Below are 18,703 nucleotides of genomic sequence, written 5' to 3' on the forward strand. Positions count from 1 at the left end.
GTGGAGGAGCGGAGAAGCAAACCCGATTCCCCAGATTACGAATCTACCACTCTTAACCACTACACCACACTGGCTCTTGGTGGTCTCAGGTATCTTTGGTGCTCTGCACTGTGCGCTCTGCTTTGCTGTTGGTGGCTGGGTGGAACGGTGGCAAGCAGACGTGGCGGGTGGCATTTTGCACTGTGAAAGTCTGGAACTCCTCTGACGTGAATGCAGTTCTGTTGTCTGAGACGAGGAAAAGCCCATGGGTCATGAACAGCCTACGTAGTACCCAGATGACCACGGCCATAGAAATGGAACCATTCCAGGGTGACCTCCAGTCATTTGGTGTTGGAGTCCACCACTATGAAGGATGTTTTTCCCTGGAAGGGCCCAGCGAAGTACATGTGCAAGCAGGACCATGGCTCTTGGGTGGACTCCCAGGAATGGATGGGGGCCCTGAGGGGATCCAGGTGGGACTCCTGGCGGGTCTGGCAGTATTGAACCCAGGCCTCTTTCTCTCCCCGTTGATCCCGGGCCACTACACGTAACTCCTGGCAAGGGCCTTCATTCTCACTAACCCTGGGTGTCTCTCATGTATGGCTGTGAGGAACTTTTGGCGGAGTGGCTGGGGAACTACCATCCTCCTCCCACATAACAGGCATCACCTGTGGGCCAACAGTTTTTGTTTGCGGGTCGTGTAGCCCCAGACCTCGGCTGTTACAGGGCCATTCTTGCCACACCCAGTCCAGGACCTGGCAGATGACGCTATCTTTCTTGGAGTGGCACGCTAGTTCCTGCACCTGATTGGGGCAATCAGGAAGCAGCTCCAGGTTCATGACCTCTTGCGCGGGCACTGGGTTAGGATTGGTCTATGGTAGTGGTAGCCGGCTGAGGGCATCCACGTAGCCCATCGCCTTCCTGGGCTGATGGACCAGTGCATACTGGTAGTTAGCAAGGAAAATCAATGTGGGGGGCCAGTACTTGGGGGGGGGGTCTGCTTCTCAGGGACGAACAGGCCGAGCAGCGGCTTGTGGTCAGTCACCACAATAAAGGGCACCCGCGCATGAAATCATGAAAACAATTTACTCCCTTCACGATTGCGAGACCCTCCTTGTCAATTTGCGAGTAGTTCTGCTCAGCTGCGGTGAGGATCTGGGAAAAGTACGCCACCAGCACTTCTCTCTCATCTGAAAGTTGGTGCCCCAGGATGGCGCCAATGCCATAGGGCGAGACATTGCATGCCAGCACCACCAGCAGCCTCTCGTCAAAGTGCGCCAGGAGTTCAAGATGAGCAAGTCCTTGACTGCCTGGAATGTGGCCTCCTGGCACTGCCCCCACACCCACGAGGGCTGCTTGTCTAGGACCCTGTGTAGGGGTTCCGCTACCGCCGCCTTTTGAACTTTTACCACACCTTCCTTCTTCATTAGTACCAAGGCGGCCTGGAGTTCGGCCTTACCCTTAGGTGCCAGGGTGTCGCAAATGGCCTGCACCTTGTTCCCGGTCGGGTGGACCCCGTCTGCATCCATCGTAAATCCCAGAAAGTCCACCTGGGGCACTCCTAGTAGACACTTTTCCTGCTTCATCTTGAGCCCAGCAGTCTGGAAACAGTGCAGGACAGTGCAGAGGCAGACCCTGAACTCCTCCAGCATGGACCCAGCAACCAACACATCATTGAAGAAGGGAGTGACACCGGGAACCCCTTTGAGGAGAGAGTCCATTAGATTCTGGAAGATGCCTAGCGCCACGTTGATGCCGAATTGCTGTCGCTTGACCCAGAACGTGCCCCTGTGCTTTACAATCGTCTGTGCCTCAATGGTGGCCTCATCCACCAGCAACTGCTGACAGGATTGGGTCAAGTCCACCGGCACCAGGTACGTGTTGCAGCACCCCACTTGTCACTTTTCCCCAGGAAGGTGAGGAACCATGAAGGAGTACTGTTCAGGTTACGTCAGCAAAATCCACCTAACAGTTACCTTGTTCAGCCGACATTCACATAAATATCACAGGGGACTTTGTCAAAAGCCTTATTGAAATCAAGATGCACTATTTCCACAGCTGTCCCCTGATCAACAAAGATTTTAACTCCATCTGAAAGAAGGGGAGGAGAGATTTCTCTGGCTTGACTTGTTTTTGAGAAAGCCATGCTTTCGTCCTGTATGTTTATATTGTGAAATCTTCAGACGAAGGGCACATAAATTTTAAAAATGATTATAAATAAGGATACTGACAAGCTGAAACATGTGCAAAGGAAGGTGATTCATGCATTTAATTTGTATACCCCCCTACCCAGCAGTGCCAACTGAAATGAAATATTGGTGGGGGGATCAGGTAAGGCCCGCCTTGCACAATCAATCACATGATGCATGCGTGCCACTGGAATGGCAATGCCTATCAACTGGGTGGGTGCCCCCTCAAATATTTTATTGGGGGGGGGGCAATGAACCCTTGGCCTCTAAGAGTTGGCTCCTAATCCCTACACCCCAGGTCTAAGGACGGTTACGACATAAAAAGACAAAATAAAAACAAAAAATACACATCTGTAACCCCCCTCCCAACATTTTAAAAGGACATTAGATGTCAATCAGCCAAAGGTCTACTTTAAAAGGTGCATATTAGCCTGATATCTAAAGCTATACTGAAGGATTTTTCCAAACTATGTATGAATTCTCTGATGCCTAGTGAGATGGGAGCTCTGACTGAAGCTCTTTCCACATTCCACACACTGATAGGGTTTCTCCCCTGTATGAATTCTTTGATGGGAGGTAAGAGTGAAGTTCTTCCTGAAGCTCTTTCCACATTCCAGACACTGATAGGGTTTCTCCCCTGTATGAATTATTTGATGGGAAGTGAGATTGGAGTTCTTATTGAAGCTCTTTCCACATTGCATACACTGATAGGGTTTCTCTCCCGTATGAATTCTTTGATGGAAAGTGAGACTGTGGCTGTGACTGAAGCTCTTTCCACATTCCACACACTGATGTGGTTTCTCCCCTGTATGAATTCTTTGATGCGCAGTGAGATGGGAGCTCTGACTGAAGCTCTTTCCACATTCCATGCACTGATAGGGTTTCTCCCCTGCATGAATTCTCTGATGGGAAGTCAGAGAGGAGCTATGAGTGAAGCTCTTTCCACATTCCACACATTGATAGGGTTTCTCACCTGTATGAATTCTTTGGTGGAAAGTGAGACTGTGGCTCTGACTGAAGCTCTTTCCACATTCCACACACTGATAGGGTTTCTCCCCTGTATGAATCTTTTGATGGGAAATGAGATGGGAGCTCCTCCTGAAGTTCTTTCCACATTCGATGCACTGATAGGGTTTCCCGCCTGTATGAATTCTCTGATGCTTAGTGAGAATGTCGCTGTGACTGAAGCTTTTTCCACATTCCACACACTGATAGGGTTTCTCACTCATATGAATTTTTTGATGGGAAGTGAGATGTGAGCTCCTCTTGAAAGTCTTTCCGCATTCCACGCACTGATAGGGTCTCTCTCCTGTGTGAATTCTTTGTTGGGAAGTGGAGTGGGAGCTCTGACTGCAGCTTTCTCCACACTCCAAATTTTGATGTGGCTTCTCCTTTATGGGAATTTTGTTGTGGTCACCCTTGTTCTCGATTTCCAATTCATCACAATCTGCAATGGAGACAAAAAGGGATTAGAGCCTCAGGAAGAAATGGAGAAGAACTCAAGGGAGTTGGTGTGTGTTCAATACCTTTTTTTGTTTATCAATATCCAACATATTTATTTTTAGATTCACATGGGTTGTTAAATGTGGCTTTGTTTGATATACAGTGGTACCTCTAGTTACGAAGGTCTGTTTTTAACTCAAAACTGTTCTTAACTAGAGGCATGCTTTCATGAATGTGGCCTCTTGCTGCAGCTTCACTGCTGGCAAATGATTTCCGTTCTCATCCTAGCGCAAAATTCTCAAGCCAAGGTTGGAAAGATTAAGCATGGGCTAAAACCCATGGTAACTGGACAGCGAACAATGGGAAAGTGTTATTTGGAGTGATGAGACCCAAATCTCCTTGCTTGGTAGTGAGGGCATGAAATGCATGAGGAGAATGGGAGAAGATTTACATCCTACTTGCATTACACCGACCGTGAAACACCCAATTGGTGTTAGTATTTTCATTCTCCCATTGCAGGGTCCTATGATCCTATATCTACATTCCTTGCTGTTGGGTGTATGGGAACGGAAATTAGGATGATTTTACTTCCTCTCTTTGTCCTTCTCTTTTGACTTAGAGGAGATGGCCCTGTTTCTATGTTTTCTCTGCTGTAAATAAAATTCTCGATGCTACAATCCTGCACAGTCCGATATCGCTAAACTCTGCTAATGCATGCTCTCACCCCAGGGTGGGGGCCGAAGTGTCATACTGGAAAGAGCCTGAAGGGTTGTTCCCATAGATAGTGTGATGATCTGGGGTTGTATGACAGAAAATGGTGTTCGCAGAATTTGCATCATTAATGGTACCCAACCTCCCGTCTATTCCATACTTCAAATTCATATTACTTATTGCCAATGCACATTTTTTTTCATAATTAAACTTATTCTCATTAAATCTAATTTATTATATCTACCTTGCAACTATTACTGAAGTTCCCCGAATGCTGCAACAGAATTTAAACTACTATATTTCTTTTTCAGATATTCTTTAAAAACCTCCCATATAGAAACAAATTCCTGTTTTGATTTATTCTTTATTTTTTCTGATAAACCATCTAATTCAGCATATACTGTCAGCTTTTGGATCCAATCTTGAATAGAGGGGCTTTCATTACTCTTCCATTTTGCTGCGATCAAAACTCTTGCTGCCGCCGTCGCATATAAAAAGATACCCTTCCTCTTTTGTGGAATATCCAAATCTGTTATTCCCAGGAGGTAGGCCTCTGGTTTTTTATTGAAAGAGATCTTTAGCATTTTTTTGCAGTTCTGCATGTATACTCTCCCAGAATACCTGTATTTTCCTACATATCCACCACATATGGTAGAATGTTCCTGAGTCTCCGCATCTCCAACAATTACTTGATACATTTTTATACATTTGTGAAAGTTTCCATGGTGTTAGATACCATCGATGTTGCATTTTTTGAAAGTTCTCTCTAATCGTGTAACAATTTGTGAATTTCGAATTGATCATCCATAAATTTTCCCATTGGGCCATGGTTATTGAGTGGCCAAAATCCTGGGACCACCTCACCATTGCCACTGTTACTTCCTCCTCCTTGACTGTCCAGTCAAGGAGGAGTCGGTAAGTTTTGGAAAGAGTTTTTCTTTTAGAATTTACAAGATCAGATTCGAATCGGGAAATTTCTGTTGAGAACCCCTTTTGTTTGTCAGATTTAAATTTTTCAAATAACTGATGGTATTGGAACCAGTCTGAAATGTGGTCTCTTATTTCCTCAAAGTTTTTAAATTTTATTTGGTTATCTTCGTTTTTTAGACGTATTTTATATGTTGGCCAGCTTTCCTGAGTATTTTTCCGTTTTACTGCTACGGCTTCTATTGGAGAAGTCCACCACGGGACTTTAGGCTCCATCAGGTCTTTATATTTTTCACATACAGCAAAGAGTGACTTTCTTATTATATGGTTGGTAAAGTTTTAATGAATTTTCGCTTTTCCATATATTAGGTAGGCGTGCCATCCCCAACGGTTGTCAAAACCTTCCAGGTCCAGGAGGTCCAGATCCTGCAATGTGCACCAATCTTTTAGCCAGGTGAAACAGGCTGCCTCGTAGTAAAGTTTTAGATCGGGTAGGGAAAAGCCTCCTCTCTCTTTTATGTCTATTAAGATCAGGTGTTTAATCCTAGGTTTCTTCCCTTCCTACAGGAATTTGGAAATTTCTCTTTGCCATATCTTGAGACAACCTGCTTCACCCAGTATCAGAATCATTTGAAATAAAAAGATTAATTTTGGAAGCACATTCATCTTTATAATGGAAATCCTACCCAGAAATGTTAATTTTAGTTCACTCCAGGTTACAAAGTTTTTTCTAATATCTAACCAAGTTTTGGTGTAATTATCCTGAAATAAGTTTATGTTCTTGGGGGTGATTCAAATACCCAGGTATTTCGCTTTTGAGGAGATTTTCAGGCCCAATAGTTTTTCTAAATTGTCCTTTTCTTCTGTGGTTACATTTTTAACAAGCATTTTTGTTTTTGTTATATTCAGCTTGAAGCCTGCCACTTCTCCAAATTCTTTAATCAATTCCAGCACTCTTTTCAGACTTTCTTTAGGGTTTTCAGTCATAACAAGTAAATCGTCCGCAAAAGCTTTAATTTTATATGTTTTGTTTCCCAGAGTGATGCCTTTAACAAGCTGATCCTTTCTTATCTGATTGTTCAAGACTTCCATCACCAAGATAAATATCAGTGGTGACAGTGGGCAGCCCTGTCTGGTTCCCTTGTTTATTTTGCACTCCTCAGTAATTCTTCCGTTGATGATCAATTTTGCATATTGTTCCGAATAGATGGCATTTATTCCTTTACAAATATTTTCTCCCAGTCCGATTTCTTCCATTAATTTTTTCATAAACTTCCAGGACACATTATCAAAAGCTTTTTCAGCGTCCACCAACATAATAGCTGCTGGTTTATCAATTTTAATATCCAAATATTCTAATACATTAATCACACATCTAATATTGGATTGCATAAATCATCCGGGAAGAAATCCAGTTTGATCTTTATGAATTATCTCTTTCAGCACCATTTTTAATCTATTTGCAAGAATGTCTGCGAATATCTTGTAATCGTTATTTAGCAGTGCAATGGGTCTGTAATTGGCCGTGTTTGAGGCATCTGTTCCCTGTTTGTGGATAAGAGTAATAAAGCTGTCCTTCCAGGTTTTCGGTAGCTTTCCATTTGCCAAAATATTATTCATTAGGTCTTTCATGGGAAGAAATAATGCTTGTTCTAACTTTTTATAGTAATTAGCTGGGAGACCATCTGGGCCCGGTGTCTTTCCTAATTTTGATCTCTGTATAGCTTGTTGCACCTCCATAGCTGTTATTGGTGAGTTCAAGATTTCAGTTTTTTCCTTAGGTATTATTGGTAGTTTATTTTTGCTCAAATAATCAATTATTTTTTCTAGAGTCTCTGGACCTTCTTATGTAGTTTTCCGAAAAAGCTAGCAAAGTTTTTACTAATTTCCTTCGGTTCTTGAATCCATTTGTCTTCAATTTTAATTTTATTGATAATTCTATCTTCCTTTTTCTTCTTTAATTGCCAGGCCAAAGGTTTGCCAGGTTTATTTGCAAACTCAAAATTTCTATGTCTCAACCATTTTATCTTCTATTCTATCTCTTCATTTATTATCATGGAGAATTGCGTCTGTAAAATTTTTATACTTTGCTTAATTAGTTCATCATCTGGTTTTTGGAAAAGGATCCTTTCCTTTTTTCTAATCTCCTCCCATATCTCCATTTTTTTCTTCTCCTTTATTTTCCTTTGGAATGTGTTTTGTTGGATAAAGAAGCCTCTTATGACGGCTTTACCCGCATCCCAAACCGTCTCTAGATCTTGATTTAAACTGAACTTAAAATATTATTCTAAGATGTGCTTGGCCTTCTGTACACTTTTTTCATCGTTTAGCATACTCTCATTAAGTTGCCACCTTTTAACCTTTTCTTCTTTTCCTTTAAAGTTAACCCAGACCGCTCTGTGATCTGAAATTGTCCTTGGATGAATTTCTGCTTTTGTAATATTTAATAAATCCTTTGTTGTCCAGATTGCGTTGATTCGTCCCGCCAATTTATGTGGCTCTGAATAATGTGTAAATTCAGGCTTAAACTGAAGAAAGTAGGAAAAACCACTGGGCCGGTAAGATACAATCTAAGTCAAATCCCTTATGAATACACAGTGGAAGTGAGGAACAGGTTTAAGGATTTAGATTTGGTGGACAGAATGCCTGAAGAACTATGGATGGAGGCTCGCAACATTATACAGGAGGCAGCAACGAAAACCATCCCAATGAAAAGGAAATGCAAGAAAGCAAAGTGGCTGTCCAATGAGGCCTTACAAATAGCGGGGGAGAGAAGGCAAGCAAAATGCGAGGGAGATGGTGAAAGATACAGGAAATTGAATGCAGATTTCCAAAGAATAGCAAGGAGAGACAAGAAGACCTTCTTAAACGAGCAATGCAAAGAAATAGAGGAAAACAACAGAATGGGAAGAACCAGAGATCTGTTCAAGAAAATTGGAGATATGAAAGGAACATTTCGTTCAAAGATTGCCATAATAAAGGACAAAAGTGGTAAGGACCTAACAGAAACAGAAGACATCAAGAAGAGGTGGCAAGAATACACAGAGGAATTATACCAGAAAGAAATGGATGTCTCGTATACCCCAGGTAGTGTGGTTGCTGACCTTGAGCCAGACATCCTGGAGATGGGCCTTGGAAAGCACTGCAAATAACAGAGTGTGAGGAGTATGGATGTATGTGTTTGATCTCTCGTAAACGGCTTTGGAGCTGAACAATAAATCTTGTGAAGAGATGGCGCGAAGCCCGGAGTGTTTCTTTACTAGCTTATCAGCACCCTCACCCCTTACACCTCATGAGAAGAGAAGACTCCCTGGAAAAGAGCCTGAGGTTGCGAAAGATGGAGGGCACAAGGAGAAGGGGACGGCAGAGGAGGAGATGGTGGGACAGTTTTCTCGAAGCTACCATCATGAGTTTGACCAAACTGCGGGAGGCAGCGGAAGACAGGAGTGCCTGGTGTGCTCTGGTCCACGGGGTCACGAAGAGTCAGACACGACTAAACAGCAACAATATATATTTATATAAATATTTAGTTAGTCAGAAGCAACCCAGCAATAAAGCCCAATTAATAGAGTCAACAATTCTATCTTGGTGTCACATTATTACAGCTGCAGAATGAAAAAACTTGGTTCACTCCATGGGAAGGCGTTGTAAGGCCAGAATTAAAGCTAAAGGTTAACAAACTAAGTATTAATTGACATGGTGAGAATTTCTGTAGATCTCATTTTTTCTATGTCTTTCATGTTTCGTATTTATGGCTGCTGCTCTAATACATACGCTTTCATAAAAGTTATTGCATTGCATTCTTCATTAAATTATATTTCCATTGATATACAATTTTATGGTATTACTCCCAAAAAAGTGGTGTTTTGAGCCATCAAACCTCGGAAATATACTTTTTGCAAGAGATTTCCACAATTTTGGCCACTACTATAAATTGTTTATTTTAAAGTTTATGTACTTTTTATATGGGATCAGATTGTTATTACTAATATTTCATGTGTATATATGTGTTGGAAGCCACCCAGAGTGGCTGGGGCAACCCAGCAAGATGGGCAGGGGATAAATAAAAATTACTACTATTACTATTATTATTATCACCGATTCTACTACCTGAGATTCAATAAGCCTGGCAAGAGCTCTGGGATGGGTTTTGTTTGGCCCAGTCATGGCATCCCCTCCATCGCCAATGTCAGGCGTCTCTTGGGTCAACCCAAGAAAACAAAAACAGAAAACCTGACAGAAACTAGGTGTTGGAGGGGGCGCTGTTGAGCTCTGTGAAAAAATATGTTTTGTCACATAAAGGTATTTTTTGAATTTCCAGGCAGATATGACGATCCCACAGGGATCCTTACCAAGAGAGGCCACGATCCCAAGATTCTCCTCCATGACGTCCTTATGCAGAGCTCTCTGGTCAGGATCCAGCAACACCCACTCCTCATCTGTGAAACGAACAGTGACATCTTCAAAGCACACTGGACCCTAAAAGAAAAAGGGAAATGTCCTCCTCTGAAACAGGATCAATATGATCTGCTACACAATGCTCTGTCTCCTTCCTTCCTCTTAATTGCTGCGTTGTTTCAATAGGATTGCTTTGCTGCACAATTTAATTCTGGATGCCTATTTTGACGTTTTAATTGAATTATTTTATTCTGCTTTTAATTATGGGTATTCGTCTTTGTGCAAATAGGTGGTTCTCTTCCTTGTGGTTTTCAAGTCATCCTGCCTACGCAGGGATTCCAGTTTTCCAGATGGAAGGATCCCCTCTCTCCTCTCCTCATGTCCTGTTCTGAAGAGGATCCTTCCCAGTGCCCTACAGCCAAATTCCAGGGGTTCAACGGGGCATGCTGTTGGGGCTAGCTAAGTGAATAACAAGGCCAGTGGAAGTGATGGTATTCCAGCTGAACTATTTAAAATTTTAAAAGATGATGCTGTTAAGGTGCTACACTCAATATGCCAGCAAATTTGGAAAACTCAGCAGTGGTCAGAGGATTGGAGAAGATCAGTCTACATCCCAATCCCAAAGAAGGGCAGTGCCAAAGAATGCTCCAACTACCGCACAATTGCACTCATTTCACATGCTAGCAAGGTTATGCTTAAAATTCTACAAGGCAGGCTTAAGCAGTATGTGGACCGAGAACTCCCAGAAGTGCAAGCTGGATTTAGAAGAGGCAGAGGAACCAGAGACCAAATTGCAAACATGCGCTGGATTATGGAGAAAGCTAGAGAGTTCCAGAAAGACATCTACTTCTGCTTCATTGACTATACAAAAGCCTTTGACTGTGTCGACCACAGCAAACTATGGCAAGTTCTTAAAGAAATGGGAGTGCCTGATCACCTCATCTGTCTCCTGAGAAATCTCTATGTGGGACAAGAAGCTACAGTTAGAAAACTGGATATGGAACAACTGATTGGTTCAAAATTGGGAAAGGAGTACGACAAGGCTGTATATTGTCTGCCTGCTTATTTAACTTATATGCAGAATTCATCATGCGAAAGGCTGGGCTGGATGAATCCCTAGCCGGAATTAAGATTGCCGGAAGAAATATCAACAACCTCAGATATGCAGATAACACAACCTTGATGGCAGAAAGTGAGGAGGAATTAAAGAACCTTTTAATGAGGGTGAAAGAGGAGAGCGCAAAATATGGTCTGAAGCTCAACATCAAAAAAACGAAGATCATGGCCACTGGTCCCATCACCTCCTGGCAAATAGAAGGGGAAGAAATGGAGGCAGTGAGAGATTTTACTTTCTTGGGCTCCATGATCACTGCAGATGGTGACAGCAGCCACAAAATTAAAAGACGTTTGCTTCTTGGGAGAAAGGCGATGGCAAACCTAGACAGCATCTTCAAAAGCAGAGACATCACCTTGCCAACAAAGGTCCGCAGAGTGAAAACCATGGTTTTCCCAGTAGTCATATATGGAAGTGAGAGCTGGACCATCAAGAAGGCTGATCGCTGAAGAATTGATGCTTTTGAATTCTGTTGCTAGAGGGAACTCTTGAGAGTCCCATGGACTGCAAGAAGATCCAACCTCTCCATTCTCTAGGAAATCAGCCCTGAGTGCTCACTGGAAGGACAGATCGTGAAACTGAGGCTCCAATACTTTGGCCACCTCATGAGAAGAGAAGACTCCCTGGAAAAGACCCTGATGTTGGGAAAGATGGAGGGCACAAGGAGAAGGGGATGACAGAGGACAAGATGGTGGGACAGTGTTCTCGAAGCTACCAGCATGAGTCTGACCAAACTGCAGGAGGCAGTAGAAGACAGGAGTGCCTGGCGTGCTCTGGTCCAGGGGGTCACGAAGAGGCGGACACGACTGAATGACTAAACAACAACAACAACAACAAAGTGAATCCTGGACATTATTTGTTCTCGTCTGCCCGCTGCTTAGAAGCCTATTTTAGCACTCAGTGATGAATATAGAAATACAATAAGCCTAGTTTGGATGGCCATCTGTCTTGGGTGATCCAGCTGAGACTCCTGCAATGCAGGGGGTGGGACTTGATGACCCTTGGGGTCCCTTTCAACTCTAGGATTCTATGAAAACTGCAACTACAGATGAATCCTACTGGCAATATTCAGAAGGCTGGTGTCACAGAGTTATATGGGCAGGAAATCCCACACTTCACAGCTGGAGTTAACTCCTTATCAGCGAGAACACAATATTCACAATCTTGGCTGAGTTTCAGGCCGAATGAGAACAGCAGCTCATTCCCTGAGGGTCTGTCAGTTTGCACTGTCAATCAATTAATGGACTAGTTGTCTAGGTGGAAGTTTATTTAGTGTGGAGAGATTTGAAAAGTGGGATGATATAGGGCAAAGTTTGTTGATGTGGTCTGGTAAAGAAGTGCTCTGTTCAATATTCTGTTAGAGAGATTTGCTATAAAGCGAGGTTTTCAGGTCTTGGTTTATATGTTTGAGTGGAGTTTATATACTATTAGTAAGCTAGCCAAACTAAGATAAGATGATAAGGTTTATAAGATAGCCGTTTTGATGAGTGAGTTGTGTTTTTCCTTAACTGTGTCAGGTTTCATAGGTAGCCTTTTGTTTTCTAATGTGAGGGACAACGTTTAGTTTTCGGAGTCAGGATGTTGTTCTGCTGCTCACAGAAGCTTCTGGTCAGACTGTGTCGTCTGCTGATGAACTGCAGGTCTACCAACCAAAGGCTAGGATTTATTCTTGTCGAAGGAAAGTGTACATGCAATGTTTTTCCAGAGGTGTTTTGCATATCAATACTTCCTGCACTTAATAAATGGGGGGATTGTCAGTCTGCATTTCTTAGTGGAGAAAGCATTGATCTGATATGTAGAGCTCCTTCCTATTCTAGTTACCGTATTTTTCGTTCTTTTGGACGCACCGGACCATAGAAGGGGGAGAATAGGGAAAAAAAAATCTTGTTCTCCCCCTCAAAAACAAGGTGCGTTCATGGTGCGTTCAAGAGCAGGTCGGGGAACCTTCCTGCTGCTCCCTGAGCTTGTGGGGCTGGCGGTGGGAGAAAGCGCTGCTTTCCCCCACCACCAGCCTCAAAGATCCCTGAAGCCTTTGGAGCGCAGCTGCACTCCAAAGGCTTGAGGCCTCAGGGACATCCTTTGTAGCCTCCGCAGGGCGACAGGGTGCCTTCACCCCGCCGCCCTGCAGAGGCTTTGCGCAGCCATCCCGAAGCTGGAACAGCGAGACGGAGGGCAGCGCAGTGCCCCGCCTCACTTTTTTGGCTTCGGGGACAGCAGGCTGCTATCTGCAAGCCTTGGGAGCCCGGCAGGAACTCCCATGGGCTCCGAAGACTTGTGGAGAGCTGCCCGAAGCCCGGGGTGCACAGCGCCGCACTCCCCAGGCTTCGGGCTGCAGGCAGCTGTTCGCCGGGACCTCTCTCGCACTCCAGGCTTCAGCGAAAGCCTGCATTCGCTCCATAGGATGCACACACGTTCCCCCTTCATTTTTGGAGGGGGAAAAGTGTGTCGTATAGAGCGAAAAATAAGGTAATTCAAGAGGGTTCCGGAAGCTTCTCTGCGAAAACGAAACAGTCAGAAGGTTCGTAAGGTTTGGATCATTCCTTCAGAGTACAGCTGATTTAAAGAGGTTCTGTCAACTCTTCTGTCAAGGTCATCCTGACCCCCGGTGGCTCCTCCTTCTCCTGACTCTCCTCTGCCTCTCGACCTTCCTCCTCCCACTCGCCTCCTTCCTCTTCTGCCTCTGATTCTGCACTGCATTCTGCCACAGAGCCTCCCAGCTCACTAAGCCCTGTTGCCCCTTCAGCTTCTGACACCTCCTCTTCCCAGGCTTCTCCCTCTTCTCCCTCTGATCACTCATCCTTCCGCCACCTTCACTCCTTGGACTCTGAGACATCTTCCCTTCCTGGTTCCCCAGCTGCTTCCTCCCACCATTCCTCTGTGCCCAACCAGTCCATGACATTGCGCCAACCCTCAGCCTCTGTCCCCACAAGCCAGCTTCGCCTGACCTGATCTGGTTCCACAGCCGCTGTTTCTCTTCTGCCCCCATGAAAAGGTGGGTAGGGAGGTCCTGCCAGCATCCTTCTGTCACCTGCAAGAGACAAAAGGTAAGCAGGATGCCAGGAGTGCCCACGTCTCTCACAGGTGAAACGGGGCATGTCTAACTACAGATGGGCCTTTGAGAAAGCCGTACCTGCTGAGTGCAGTTAGACGTTTGTGCCCATTTCATATGTTAGTTGTATAAAAATACACCTCCCCTCCTCTGGACCCTTGACCCCAACTGTCCTCCCCCCCCCAAAAAAAAGAACCCACAGATTAGTTGGGAAACCAACCGAATGAGACCAAACAGAGAAAAACCACCTTCCTCCTTACCCAGAGGCCTCTCTCTGGTGTCCAACGGAGGCCTCTCTGCCTCACAGGAATCCAGGTCCATTTCTGCAAAATGATCCTTTCCCTGAAAAAGAAACAAGGATTCAAAACAGAGAATGGTGAGAAATGTTAGAAAGGGAATTACAAAGTCAAAAACTGTAAGGGTGTGAAATCTTATTCCATGGATGCCTTCCCAGGAAAAGGAAGGGCCACCGGTAGAGCATTATGGGATGTTCTCCGTCCTGTTTGGAACCCCTTGGGAGTATCCAGAGGAAAGTCTCTCTCACCTGCTTTCTCTCCTCTGCCTGACTCAGGAGGAAACCTTCGGCCAGGGCCACCGCCTGGGAACTGGTCTCCGCTCCACAGTCCCTCACCCAGCTCTCCATCTCTGGAGGAAGGACAGCCAGGAACTGCTCCAAGATCACCAGGTCCAGCATCTCAGCTTTCGTGTGCCTTTCTGGCTTCAGCCACTGATGGTCAAGGTGGTAGAGTCGGCTGCAAACCTCTCGGGGTCCTTTGGCCTCCTGGCAGCAGAACTGCCTCAACTGCTGGCTCTGAACCTCTGAGCGGAGGGTGTCCTCCTCACCCAGGATCTTCTGCACAGAGTTTTCCCAGAATCCCCCACTGCTCCCAGTTTGGTTGGCATGGCCTCTTCCTGCTCCATCTGAATCTTGCTCATCCATCTGTGCTCTCAGGAAGTCTCTAAGAGATCAGAAGAAACCCTTTGGTCTTCTGTCAAGTTCTACCTGTGTTAATGAGAATTGCTAGCAAATCTCTATGTGGGACAAGAAGCTACAGTTCGAACTGGATATGGAACTGATTCATTCAAAATTGGGAAAGGAATATGACAAGGGTGTATATTGTCTCCCTGCTTATCCAACTTATATGCAGAATTCATCATGCAAAAGGCTGGACTGGATGAATCCCTAGCCGGAATTAAGATTGCCGGAAGAAATATCAACAACCTCAGATATGCAGATGACACAACCTTGATGGCAGAAAGTGAGGAGGAATTAAATAAACTTTTATTGAGGGTGAAAGAGGAGAGTGCAAAATATGGTCTGAAGCTCAACATCAAAAAAACGAAGATCATGGCCACTGGGCCCATCACCTCCTGGCAAATAGAAGGGGAAGAAATAGAGGCAGTGAGAGATTTTCATGTCTTGGGTTCAATGATCACTGCAGATTTTGAGAGCAACCACAAAATTAAAAGACACCTGCTTCTTGGAAGAAAAGCAATGACAAACCTAGTCAGCATCTTAAAAAGCAGAGACATCACCTTGCCAACAAAGGTCCGTATAGTTAAAGCCATGGTCTTCCCAGTAGTGATGTATGGAAGTGAAAGCTGGACCATAAAGAAGGCTGATCACCAAAGAATTGATGCTTTTGAATTCTGGTGCTGGAGGAGACTCTTGAGAGTCCCATGGACTGCAAGAAGATCAAACCGATCCATTCTGAAGGAAATCAGCCCTGAATGCTCACTGGAAGGAAAGATTGTGAAGCTGAGGCTCCAGTACTTTGGCCACCGCATGAGAAGAGAAGACTCCCTGGAAAAGACCCTGATGTTGGGAAAGATGGAGGGCACAAGGAGAAGGGGACGACAGAGGTCGAGATGGTGGGACAGTGTTCTCGAAGCAACCAGCATGAGTCTGACCAAACTGCGGGAGGCAGTGGGAGACAGGAGTGCCTGGCGTGCTCTGGTCCAGGGGGTCACAAAGAGGCGGACACGACTATACGACTAAGCAACAACAAGGAAATCGTACAAAGCAAATACATTGTTTAGTTACAGAATTTTTAGGTCCGAAGAAGAGAAATGTTCCCTGAGCTAGCATGGATGAGTCTTCCTAGGAATCAGGGTGGGACTGTACCAAACCATGAGATATCTTCTGAAGAAGAAGACGGAGGAGGAGGAGGTGCAGAGAAGAGGAAGAAGAAGGAGAAGAGGAGGAGGAGGGGAAGCAGACTCTAGCCCTCCTAGAAGGAAGATTGCGATGCAAAATGTGGAGGCAACTGAAGGGATTTCTCTGAGGTGAATCAGTCTAGTTGCTCCTGCCTTCGAGTAAATGCAAGAAGTCAGAACTGACTGACAAGGGAATAATTTGTATTTTGTGAAAAATGAATGCTTGGTTCTATGTGGATGCAATGCGCTCTCTGTGGGGCTACCTTTGAAGATGACCCGGAAACTACAACTAATCCAGAACGCAGCAGCTAGACTGGTGACAGGGAGCGGCCGCCGAACCACCTAACACCGGTCTTGAAAGACCTACATTGGCTCCCAGGACGTTTCCGAGCAGAATTCAAAGTGTTGGTCCTGACCTTTAAATACCTAAACGGCCTCAAAGGCCGAGTAGACCAGATGGAGCATCTCCAGCCTCATCGGTCAGCCTGGACACTGTGGTCCAGTGCCGAGGGCCTTCTGGCGGTTCCCTCCCTGCAAGAGGCAAAGATACAGGGAACGAGGCAGAGGGCCTTCTCGGTAGTGGCGCCCGCCCTGTGGAACGCCCTCTCATTCAATGTCAAAGAGAACAACTACCAGACTTTTAGAAGACATCTGAAGGCAGCCCTGTTCAGGGAAACTTTTAATGTTTTATTCTGTTTTTAGTGTTCTGTTTGGTAGCCGCCCAGAGTAGCTGGGGAAATCCAGCCAGATGGGTGGGGTATAAATAATAAATTATTATTATTATTATTACTATTACTATTACTATTACGGGGGTCCTCAGGAGTTGCTCTCCCCCCACACCACTTCTGGGCACATTTCTCCCCTGCTTCCGTCTCCTTTTCTTGCACTTGGACTCTGTTGCCGCTCTCAAGACAGACTCCTGGGGTGGGGTCCCTTTTTCTTTGCTCTGAGGGCCACGAATGCATATGACCTGAGAGCCAAGTGAACAGGGCCAAATACATCTCCTTTGGCAGGTTATTATTATTATTATTATTATTATTATTATTATTATTATTATTTTATTAGAGAGCTTAACCCCCACACACAGCCATTGATGCCCAGGTCCCTGGAGGCTCAGGGAGTAGCAGCGCCCATTTCCGACTGGTTTTCCAGCAACAATCCCTTTGGGAGAGAGAGGATGTGGTCCTGGGATGCCCTGCTCTGGGTGCGAGGGGATGGCTGCCGTGGCCTCCGTGGGGAGCTGCCCTGGGAGACACGGGGAAACTGGTCCCCAATGCAGCAGCCAGACTATGGGCTGGGATCCCTCTCTTTACTCCTGGCCTCTCTTTCCCACCTTTTTTTTTGGGGGGGGGGCTAGTCCACCTCCTTGTCCAGCTTTGGAAAACCATTTGCACCTGTTCCCTCTGTTGTGCAGTGATGCTGAGAGACGTCACAGAGAGTTAAAGTCCCAGGGACTCCTTTGTTTAAAGAAGGGAGATTTTTTCTGAATGTGGGAGGCAGAAGGCCAAATGAGATTGGGATCCTCTGCTCTGCAGGAAGGAGAGCGTGGCAGAGCTGGCCCCTCCTTGGCAAGGCCCTCTCCTCCCTGACTTGGGGTCCCCTCCTGCAGGAGCAGATCAGCCCCCCCCCCAGGCCTCATCCCCTGCTGCAGCCCTGGGACCCCCACCAGATCCCAGAGAGAGAGAGAGACTCACCAGATCCCGGGAGGGGAGAGCGAGGCAGCCCTTGCAGGAGAGACACCCAAGCAGGAAAGGACTGGGGAGGGAGGGGGCTTGGCTCTGGAGGACCTGCCCCCCTTGCTTCCTGGCCTCTCTAGGAAGGCAGCTCGGTTCCCTTTAACCCTTGCAAAGCCAGTCCCTCCATCTCAGCCCTCTCTCGCCTTCCTGAACCTCAGCTCTTTATTATTTTGAATGGCTCTAAGGGGGCAGCTTCCCCCTGGATCCGCCTATGGCAAGGGATCCTTTGGGGGGGGGGGGGCCTTTGGCTCTTGGCTGGGCTCTGAGCATCTCCCTCGGTCCCTTTTGGGGGGGCCTTTGGCTCTTGGCTGGGCTCTGAGCATCTCCCTCGGTCCCTTTTTTTTGGGGGGGGGGGCTTTGGCTCTTGGCTGGGCTCTGAGCATCTCCCTCGGTCCCTTTTTTGGGGGGAGGGCTTTGGCTCTTGGCTGGGCTCTGAGCATCTCCCTCGGTCCCTTTTTTGGGGGGAGGGCTTTGGCTCTTGGCTGGGCTCTGAGCATCTCCCTCGGTCCCTTTTTTGGGGGGAGGGCTTTGGCTCTTGGCTGGGCTCTGAGCATCTCCCTCGGTCCCTTTTTTGGGGGGGAGCTTTGGCTCTTGGCTGGGCTCTGAGCATCTCCCTCGGTCCCTTTTTTGGGGGTCCTTTGGCTCTTGTTGGGCTCTGAGCATCTCCCTCGGTCCCTTTTGGGGGGCCTTTGGCTCATGGCTGGGCTCTGAGCATCTCCCTCGGTCCCTTTGGGGGGGCCTTTGGCTCTTGGCTGGGCTCTGAGCATCTCCCTTGGTCCCTTTTTGGGGGGCCTTTGGCTCTTGGCTGGGCTCTGAGCATCTCCCTTGGTCCCTTTTTGGGGGGGCATTTGGCTCTTGGCTGGGCTCTGAGCATCTCCCTTGGTCCCTTTTTGGGGGGGGGCCTTTGGCTCTTGGCTGGGCTCTGAGCATCTCCCTTGGTCCCTTTTTGGGGGGGCATTTGGCTCTTGGCTGGGCTCTGAGCATCTCCCTTGGTCCCTTT

At 46.2% G+C, this 18,703-nt stretch overlaps 1 protein-coding gene across 2 annotated transcripts in view; it reads right to left on the reverse strand.

Annotated features, from left to right (window-relative positions):
- LOC310843307 (uncharacterized protein) overlaps positions 1-18,703 on the reverse strand; it is a 154,944-nt gene that overhangs the window by 85,213 nt on the left and 51,028 nt on the right. Inside the window, exon 1 of one of the 2 annotated variants that reach the window (XM_083736442.1) lies at positions 17,662-17,689. The exons of the other annotated variant lie outside the window; for it this stretch is intronic. The gene's annotated coding sequence lies outside the window, so the exon portion shown is untranslated. Of the gene's footprint in view, positions 1-17,661; positions 17,690-18,703 lie in introns of those variants that run through there. 2 annotated transcript variants of the gene reach the window in all.

The sequence above is a fragment of the Podarcis gaigeae genome (genome assembly GCF_964106915.1).
Source record: "Podarcis gaigeae genome assembly, chromosome: 4".
NCBI classification, from domain to species: domain Eukaryota; kingdom Metazoa; phylum Chordata; class Lepidosauria; order Squamata; family Lacertidae; genus Podarcis; species Podarcis gaigeae.